At 41.5% G+C, this 10,318-nt stretch overlaps 1 pseudogene; it reads right to left on the bottom strand.

Moving 5' to 3' along the window:
* Nucleotides 1-1,432: 1,432 nt before the first annotated feature.
* LOC117879203 lies at nucleotides 1,433-3,627 on the bottom strand (annotated as a pseudogene).
* Nucleotides 3,628-10,318: the final 6,691 nt, after the last annotated feature.

Genomic DNA, 10,318 nt, shown 5'->3' with positions numbered 1-10,318 from the left:
TTATCTTCCAGTGTGATCTCCACCCCTGGTCAATGGAAAAATACTAGTATTATCATGGTGTCCAGTATCAGGTGACTTGATCACATGACCCTGCAGCCATAACTCAAAGGTTGTTTGCAGTGTCCCCAGCAGTGCTTTCCCAGGAAGGCTCCCTGGTGAGAGATTAGCAACTTCTAAGACCTATTGTTCTTCCTAATGGCCCTTTCCAGCCAGCAATCTAGACTGATTGCATTCTGTCTATTAGCATTCCCCAGATGTAAACATGTTTGTAATAGATGCATAGGCAATATTGCTAACTTCAGATACAAAAATGATACATGCATACAAATAGGATAATCATATTCAGTAATCATAAGCTCTCCAATGATATCTCATATGACCCATCTTGCATAAAACACATCTTAGTTATGCCATAATCACATCATAACAATATCTCTATGAAGAATATAGGGCATAATGCCACAATGTCTACACTGCAACAAAACACCCATGGCTGGCCTGGGACAGCTGACTCAGTCTTGCAGGAATTGGGCTGCAGGGCTGTAAAATAGTAGTGCAGACATTCAGACTCAGGGTGGAGTCCAAGCTCTGGAACCCTCTCCCACTTGCAAGGTCTCAGAGCCCAGGCTCCAGTTTGAACCCAAACGTCTACACGGCAATTTTCCAGCTCCATGAGCCTGAGTCAGCTGACCTGTGCCAGCTGCGGGTGTTTTATTGCAGTGTAGATGTAGTTTACTGTAGAGTCAGTGGCACTACAACTAAGAGCAGGTACTTCAGCCTCAACAAGCTGCATGTTAGAAAGTTCATTGAGGGTGGAGAGGTAGTCCAAGTCTATTGGCTTCAAGTGGGACCTTTTCATTCAGATCCTTTTGAAAATATCACCTATTGACTTCAATTGTTCTTACACATATGGCTACAATCAAGCATGTGCTTAAGTGCTTTGCTGAATCAGGGCTTTAATTCAAGTCCTAGAGCCCTGCCTTTTTGGAAAAGAAAATCTTGAGTTCTGTTCCCCTAGCTACATGTGAGTTCATTGTATCTGTACACATGAGAAGAAGGATTTGTTATAGTATAGTAATATACTTATACAATAAGTATAGCAACCTCCATTCCCCTAGGTCAGCATTTCCCAAAATTTTTTAGCCATGGAACACTTTTTAGCCTATTACGGAACACGTATAATATTATTTTGTAGTCGTTTGGTTTTCAAATAAAAAATTGCATTATTTTATGCTCAAATATATTTTAGTTTATAAAACAAAGCAAAAACACAAATTTAAAATAACTTGAACTAACAATTTCTAACCAGAAAGCCTGTGTAAAGTAGTACAAAAAGCAAGTGCAAGAGTCAAAATTAAAAACAGTGTTCTACTTAAAAAAACCTGTTTTTATATATACACAAACATCAAACAAATTAGATTTTTACTAGGAAAATCTATTTTTATAAACAGAAATACAAATTTGGATTTAATGGGATTGGTGTTTCTGCATTTTTCTTTCACAAATTCGCTTAATATTAGGAATAATACTGGAAAGTTGAATCCTCATGTCAGGTGCAGCATCAAGTCTATTCCTATATTTGGTTTTTGTTGCAGTATAATACGACAATCCCATCTCTCACAAATAAATTGTAGCAAAAGGAAGGAGCACTCGAACTGCACGTTTAATCACATTAGGGTACTCTTCTATTAGGCTGCTCCAAAAATTATTCAGCGGAAGATCCTTAAACTTTTGTTTCAAATCAGAGTCAGAAATTAAGTCAATTAGGCTTTCATAATCATGCGTAGTAAAGCCGACTGGTTTGGCTGTAATTACAAACGGATTTCGAACCCAAGCATTATCATCAGTAGTTGTAGGAAAATATTCTAATAAAGAGGCCTGCAAATCACGTAAGTGCTGGAAAATGGTGCTGGAAATTTCTTCATGGACTGTAGAATTTATTTCAGTCAGAAATTCATGTACTGTAGGGAAGCAGTCGAAGTTATTCTGTTCTACAGAAGATGCCCAGAATTCCAGTTTCTTTTTTAAAGATGAAATTTTATCCATTGTAGTAAAAATGGTCACATTCTTTCCTTGCAGCAACAGATTAATTTCATTTAATTTTGCAAAAATATCTGCAAGATACGCAAGTCTCATTAGCCATGAGGAATTTGTCAGACAGTCATTACATTTTCGTCCTGAATTATCTGAAGTGAAGAATACCAGTAGTACTACGAAGCTCAAAAAGCCTCACAAGCAGTTTTCCTCTGGATAGCCACCTCACTTCCGTATGTAAAAGAAGCACTTTGTGCTGACTACCCATTTCCTCACACAAAATTTTAAATAACCTGGATTGAAGTGGTCGAGATTTGACAAAATTGATAATTTGTACTGCTTCATCAAGCACAATTTTCGGATAGGCTGGTATTTTTTAAACTGCAAGTGCTTGTCTGTGTAGAACACAAAGGCTCTAGTGCTTTCTGGTGCCACACTTATGATTCACATTACAACTCCCTTCATCTTCCCGAGCATTGCCTGAGCACCGTCAGTACATACATCAATACATTTTCCCCAACTAATTTCATGCTTTCTGATAAAATTGTTGATGCAGTTGAATATTTCTTCTCCAGTTGTGTTGCTTTGCAGAGATTCACATAAGAGCAGGTCCTCTTCAATAATATTATTAAAGCTATATCGGACAAATACTAGTAGCACAGCAAGTCCTGAAACGTCAGTGGACTCATCTAGCTGCAATGAATACTCATGGCAAATTTTCAGTCAGCAAACTAGCTCTTTTTCTATGTCATCGGCAAGATCTTTAATACGGCATGCAACAGTATTATTTGACAACTGTACAGCATCAATTTTTTTACCAGACTGCTCGCTCAACATGCACGTTACAATATCTTTCGCGCAAGGCTTCATAAGTGTTCCTCCAATAGTGTGAATGTTCCTCCAATAGTGGCAAGTGCTATATGGTAACTTACTTGATAAGATGCCTCTGTTGCACTTTTGTTGTCTGTCTTAGCAATTTTAATCATCAAAAGTTTACAATTTCCAAGTGAGTCACACTTCCTCTTGAAAAAATGTATATCTTTGTCATTGTATTCAGCATGCTTGGTTTCCAAATGCTTACGAAGTTTAGCAGGAGCCAATGAACTGTTTGCTAGTATTTTGTTGCACACGACACACTGTGCATCAGGAACATCTTTATTTCCAGCACACGTAAAACCCAAAGACAAATAACTTTCATCATACTTTCGTTTCGGTCTTTTAACACCTGCTTCATCTTGTTTTTTGATATAATTCAGTGGAAATTCTTTCACCTTGGTTAACTCCTAGTACTAACAGATTTTTCGGTAACAAAAGACTGCGATTGTTCATCCTCACTTTGAAGTGTCACAATATTTTGCTCGTTTATTTTGGCCACAGTTGGAGTACCAGAAGAACTTGCTTTTCGTTTCAAAGTTCCTTCTTTTAGCCACAAATCCATGGTGATTAGGTTTAGTAACAATATTTAGAAATACTGATTTTTGTCAAATTTTGTTTATCACAAATATTTATATTGTTTCGAGCGAAGCTAGTTTAGTTGTGCTTATCGCACACACGGTAAAGACCCACAGGTTTGAGCGTGTTGCGTGAATATGTTATATTCAACGTGGCGTAAAGAGAATGGTGTGTGCATACCACTGCAGTTCGTGCAGCCTCGAGCACAAGGGGTATGATGTCACTAACTGAAACGTGCCCCAAAGGGGTAGACGTCAACATGCTTGCGTGTCACATTCTCTTTACGCCATGATATTCAATACGAGATCTATCAATAACTGGGAAAAGAGTTTTATGTTAAATTATAGTCATTCAAAAAGAGTTGTCAACTATGCTTCAAATATGCCAAATTTAAAATAAAAAAAAATTTAAAGATCCTTTTTTAAAATTATGATTCTTTCACGGAACACCTATTCACATCGTGCGGAACACCAGTGTTCCACGGAACACAGTTTGGAAAATACTGCCCTAGGTGGCAAGAGACCCAGGTTCAATTTCTGCTCCACCAGAAACATTCTGTGGGACCCTGGGCAAGTCACTAATGGCCAGAATTTTAAAGGTATTTAAGCACTTTAAGTGCCTATCTGCAGCCTTGTGGGATTTTGATAAGCCCAATTTTGAAAAACCAACTAAGCACCTATCTGCATCTTTAGGTATCTAAATATCTATGAAAATCTGGCCCTTAGGATATAGAGGCACAGAGAAATAATCTGTAAAGTGGTGATAACAGCATGTATCTACCTCAAATGGGTGTCATCATGAGGATAACTATAAAAGAGACTGGGAGGTATTCAGAGAATACTCCAGACTATGAGTTAGCCATGGAGATCATGGAAATTGTTAATTTGAATAAATACATGAAATCTTGGAAATGGCTGTAAAAACACATTTGATTAGGTCCCCCAACCAAGTGGCTTTGTGAACTGGCTCGTGAGGTCCAACGCCACTCGTGTTTGACTCCTCTGCCCCTCTGCAGATGGAGATTGAGGGGTGAATGGAGCAAACCTGAGTGACACTATGACCCTGTGTACCCAGTTAAGATGCACAGAGCAGGGAGCCAGGCCCAGACCTGCAAGACTGGAGCCACCACATGCAGTGAGTGTGGGGTGAGCCTGTTGTCCAACACCACCCCCAGGACTCACCTTTCAGCACCCCCCGCTGTTGTGCATGTTCATGTAGAGAGAACTACATTATTTGGTGACCTTTCTGTGACTTACCCTGTTTTCTCCTGCACCTCAGCTCTGAAATTTACTAAAAATGTGCAGGCCAAAATTGTAGCCTTAGCTATGGTGACGAGGACAGTCACAGTGCCACCTACACGGTCTGTTTTCAAGTTAGCAACTGTCTCATTCCCCCCCCCACCTTGGGCTCCCCAATACCTTTCCCATAGGCTTTCATGTGTCAAGTAACACCCCTTTTGGGGGTCCAGGTGTATTAATAAAATTCACAAGAAAACTCAAGAACTCCCACCCCGTCTTCCTAATGGACTCCCAGCCGTTGGTGCAGGTTTCTTAGCCTAGTCCCCACTGAGGCTTTCCTCAAGCAGACTTGCTCTCCACACGTCAGTCTTCCTCACTGGTTCCTGCTCCCTGCAGGCTTACACCCCCTCTGCTTGAGAGCTATGGAGAGTCACTCTGCATAGAACAACTCATGCAGCCCTCCTGCTCCTTTGAGTCTCTCCCTGCTCTCTATCAAGCAGCAATTCCCAGGGCTTCTTAGCTGGAGTCATTCCTTCACTCTCCAAAGATGTCTAATCTTCATCCCAGAGAGCCTGATCTAGCCACATGACCTCATCTGCCTGTCATGACGTTGCTCATTTTCTCCATCTGGGTAGACAAGCTAAGTGCGTCCAAAGTGGGGTTGGACCCATCTCCCCTTAAAGGGCCAGTCACCCTCTGACAGACCCATGTAAGTACATAAAATAGAAGATTCTATTTTATTTTTTAACATATTTTATTTGGGTGCAAACTAAAAGATCTAATGGAATGAAGGACAGACCTGGGGAGGATGAAGCAAGAGGTTTCAGAGGCTATTAGAGAAGAGGGGGCATTTCTTTATTTTTTAATTTGATAGGTGACAAGAAATTAATTTTTTACATACCAATTTGTTCATTTTTGTTGGTGGTGTTGCAGCAGATAACCTATTTTTCAATGAGCTTCACATAAATATTTGATGCATTTTCCAATAAATGTTTAAGACAGGACTGAGGAATTGAAGCTACTTCTTAATTAGCAAGAATTGTCTATTACAGACATCAAGCCAGGAACCGTAGCAGGTTCATATAATTTGATTGCTTCATCCAAAGAAGTAATTAGCAAAATTACTGTAGCACATTTCAATTTTCGTCATAACTGACAAGAGAAGGTGGCTAACGCATACGATTCAAGTGATTCTTTTCCACTTTTGCAGAGAAAGATTTATTACACTACTTGAACACACACATTGGTAGCGCACTTATGGGTCCTGGTTCTCCACTCACTGATGCTGGTATAAATCAGGAGTAACTCCACTATAGTCAATGGAGCTACAGCACTTTTACATCAGTGTAAAGTAAGAGGATAAGGCAATCTTTGTCATATAGATGCTAAAACCCTGATCCTGGATTGTGGTTTGTACAAGTGGAATACTGTGTCCATTAAAGTCAGTGGTGCTCCCTAAAGCCACATCAGTCCTGCTGTGCAGAATCAGGGTTATATTGTGTCCCTGTCATTTATTTTAGTCCAATCCTATGATGTCAGAGGTATCTTTCCAAGCTGTGGGGATTTTAAAAAATATTTTGTCTTGATAAATATAGTATCTCCTTACTTGAACAAGAAATTTATTTCAATGAAAAATTAAATTAGATATAGATGCTAGTAAATTAAATTGTGCTTCACCTTATTTATTAACTCATTTCAATTTCTGTACGGAGCAATAAAAGAGCACCCAGCCCTAGCTCCAGGTGGACTTGACATGTATGTTCTATGCTTTTTCAAAGGAAATGGCCACATAATTTATTAAAATATAAACTAGAATTTAATTTACTTCAGTATCCAGTTTAGTTAGGCAGTTATAGTTCAGCATGACAACCTACAGTTCTTTTAGGCACTTGATCAGCACTTGCAATTATCAGCATGTCATATTCATTTACCTCTTACAATGAGATGCTAGATTGATTCATGGATACATAGATTCCAAGGCCAGAAGGGACCACTTGCGATCATCTAGTCTGATCTCCTGTATAATACATGCATGGAGCTTCCCCTAGAACATAGCTTTTAGAAAAAAAAACAAGCTTGATTTTAAAATGGTGAGTGACAGAGACTCCACCAGGACCCTTAGTAAATTGTTCCAATGGTCAATTACTTTCATCATTAAAAATTTATGCCTTATTTCCAGTCTGAATTTGTATAGATACAACTTCCAGCTATTGGATTGTGTTGTATCTTTCTCTGATAGATTGAAGAGCTCATTATAAATATTTGTTCCACAGGTAAGTACTTACAGACTGTAATCAAGTCACCCCTTAATCTTCTCTTTGTTAAACTAAATAGATTGAGCTCCTTGGGTTTATCTATATGGCATGTTTTCTAATCCTTTGAGCATTCTCGTGGCTCTCTGCTGAACCCTCTTCAATTTATCAACATCCTTCCTAAATAGTGGGCACCAGAACTGAACACTGTATTCCAGCAGCGGTTGCAAATATAAAGGTAAAATAACCTCTCTACTCCTACTCGAGATTCCCCTGTTTATGCACTCAAGGATCACATTAACCCTCTTGGCCACAGTGTCACACTGACATCATTTCAGCTAATTATCCACCATGACTCCCCAGTGCTTTTCAGAGTCACTGCTTCCCAGGATATAGTCCCCCATTCTGTAAGTATGGCCTATATTCTTTGTTCCTTGATGTACACATTTAGCCATGTTCAAGCATATTTTATTTGCTTGCGGCCAGCCTACCAAGCGATCCAGATCACTCTGTATCAGTGATCTGTCCCTTTCATTATTTAACCTCTCCTCCAATTTCTATATCATCTGCAAACTATCAAGTATGAATTTGTGTTTTCTTCCAGGTCATTAATAAAAATGTTAAATAGTGTATAGTCAAGAATTGATTCTTGGGGGATCCCACCAGAACATACCCTTTAAGTGACGAGTCCCTGTTTACAGTAACATTTTGAGACCTATCACATAGCCAACTTTCAATCCATTTAATGTGTTAATTGTACAGCTTTCTAGTTTTTTAATCAAAATGTCATGTGGTACCAAGTCATGAATGTACCATTCATTGCCTTACAGAAGTCTAAGTGTAAACATCAACACTAATAACTTTATCAAACTTTTAGGCTCATCCAAAAAAAAAAACAAAACAAACAACAACCCCAAGTTAGTTTGATAGGATCTATTTTCCACAAACCCACGTAGATTGGCATTAATTATATTACTCTCCTTTGATTCGTTGTTAATCAAGTCCCATATCAGCTGCACTATTAAATTTCCCAGGATCAAGGTCAGATTGACAGTCCTATAATTACCCAGGTCATCTCATTAATCCTTTTTAAATATTGGCACAAATTGAACTTTTTCCCTGTCTTCTTGAACTTCCCTGATGTTCCAAGACACATTGGAAAATCAGCATTAATGGTCCAGCAAGTTCCCCAGTCAGATCTTTTAAAAAATCATTGGTGCAAATTATATTTAAAATTGATTTTAAAATGTGTAACTTTAGTAGCTGCTGTTTAACATCTTCCTGAGATATTAAGAGAATGGAAAGAGTGTTATATGATATGACTAGATGACCTCCTGAGGTCTCTTCCAACCCTAATCTTCTATGATTCTATTCTTGGCTCTGCCATTAGTATACTGAGTGATCTTGGGCATGCCATTTTTGTCTCTCTGTGCCTCGCTTTCCCCATCTGTAAAGGGAGTTAATGACATTGATCATCTTTTCAAAGCAATGTGATGGATGAAAAAGTGCTATTTAAGAGGTAGGTATTATTATTATCTCATGGCTGACTATGTCAAATGCTGCAGAGAAGGCCAGGATAATGAAAAATGGATGATGCCTGCCCACCATGTACTGCCAGCAGAAGATCATCTATCAGTGTCACTGAAGCTGTTTCCACCCCACATCATGGCCTGAATCCAGATTGTGCCGGATCTAGCATATTATCTTTAATTAGATGAGCTTGTAGCTGCTTCTCAAGCCTGCTCTTAATTGGTCTCTCCCTCCCTTGTTCCTGAGTTCTGTAATGAGATGTGCATTGATGTCAGAGGCTAGGGCTCGCTTGTGGAGTCTGTCAAGCACTTCCTCTGCGAAGGCTCCTGTATTTCCTATGTTCAACTTCTGCAATGTTAAACATTGAAAAAAATCAATAAATGCAAATATATATGGAATACATGGTCACTGAAAGAACTGCTTGACTTGCTCAAATCAACTGAGCAGTGGTGGATTTAGAGTTAGTGGGGCCCTGTGTTCAGCTTCATTTTTGGGGCCTCTCCTCAGGACCCAGCCAAGAAAAGAACATTCTCTCTTATCCCCACCCCCACCGCCGTTTTTCATTCTTTTTTTCTTTATCCTCCTCCTATAAGTAATAGGAAGTAAATGAAAATAAAGTAAGGTACCTTTATTGTTTATGTAGTCTAACTTATTTTTCCACAGACCACTTGAAAATCGCTGAGGGTCTCAGCAGACTCACGAAAGCTTATGCCCAAATAAATCTGTTAGTCTTTAAGGTGCCACCAGACTCTTTGTTGTTTTTTTAGCAGACCACTTAATGATCTTTCCAAATATTGTTTGTACTGTTAGCTAACTATTGTAAAGTGCTTTGGATAAGAGCGCTTTATAAAAAAAAATGTAAAAAAATGTTGGGGTGCGGGGTCTGGCCAGGACTTATTGTGCAGGAGGGGGCTCAGGGCTGGGGGTGCAGGGTCTGGGAGAAAGGGTGCCGGAGCAGGCTGGGGTTGGGATGCAGGGTCTGGCCAGGAGTTAGGGTGCAGGAGGGGGGCTCAGGGCTGGGGGTTGGGGTATGGCGCGCTTACCTGGGGCAGCTCCCATTTGGTGCGAGGGGTGCAGGTGGGGATGTGGGGGGGAGGGGTGCAGGAATCAGGGCTGGAGGTGGTGAGGGGGTGCAGGAGTCAGAAAGGGCAGGGGACTGGAGAGGTGGGGGGGTGCAGGAGTCAGGGCTGGAGGTGTGTGAGGGGGTGCAGGAGTCAGGGTTGGGGTTCAGGGTCTGGGAGGAAGTTAGGGTGCAGGAGCGAGCTGGGGGTTGGGGTGCAGGGTCTGGCCAGGAGTTAGGATGCAGGAGGGGGCTCAGGGTTGGGGCTGGAGGTTGGGGTGTGGAGCGCTTACCTGGGGCAGCTCCTGTTTGGTGCAAGGGGTGCAGGTACAAATGTGGAGGGGGTGTGCAGGAGCTCCCGTTTGCTGCTCAGGGTGGGGGTGGGGATGTGTGGGGGGGTGCAGGTGTCAGGGAGGGCAGGGGGGCTGGAGGTGTGTGAGGGAGGTGCAGGAGTCAGGGCCGGGGGTGTGGGCTGGGGTCATGGGGGTACTCCTAGCCCCCTGCCCCACCCAGTCCCCTGCCCTGTGTGGCTCACGGCAGGGAGCTGGGGGGTATGTGCGGGCCCCGCCTTTGCTCCGCCCTGCCCTGATTCCACTCCCTTCCCCAAGGTCCCACCCCTGTCTCTTCTCAGCTTCCTCCCCCAAGCACGCTGCGGCCCGTCTCCTCCCCCTCCCTCCCGGAGCAACCTGAGCACCGCCAAACAGCTGTTTGGTGGCAGGGGAAGTGCTGGGAGGGGGAGGAGGCAGAGAAGA

The sequence above is a fragment of the Trachemys scripta genome, chromosome 6 (assembly GCF_013100865.1).
Source record: "Trachemys scripta elegans isolate TJP31775 chromosome 6, CAS_Tse_1.0, whole genome shotgun sequence".
Lineage (NCBI taxonomy): Eukaryota > Metazoa > Chordata > Testudines > Emydidae > Trachemys > Trachemys scripta.
This window is presented reverse-complemented; position numbering and strand designations above follow the sequence as displayed.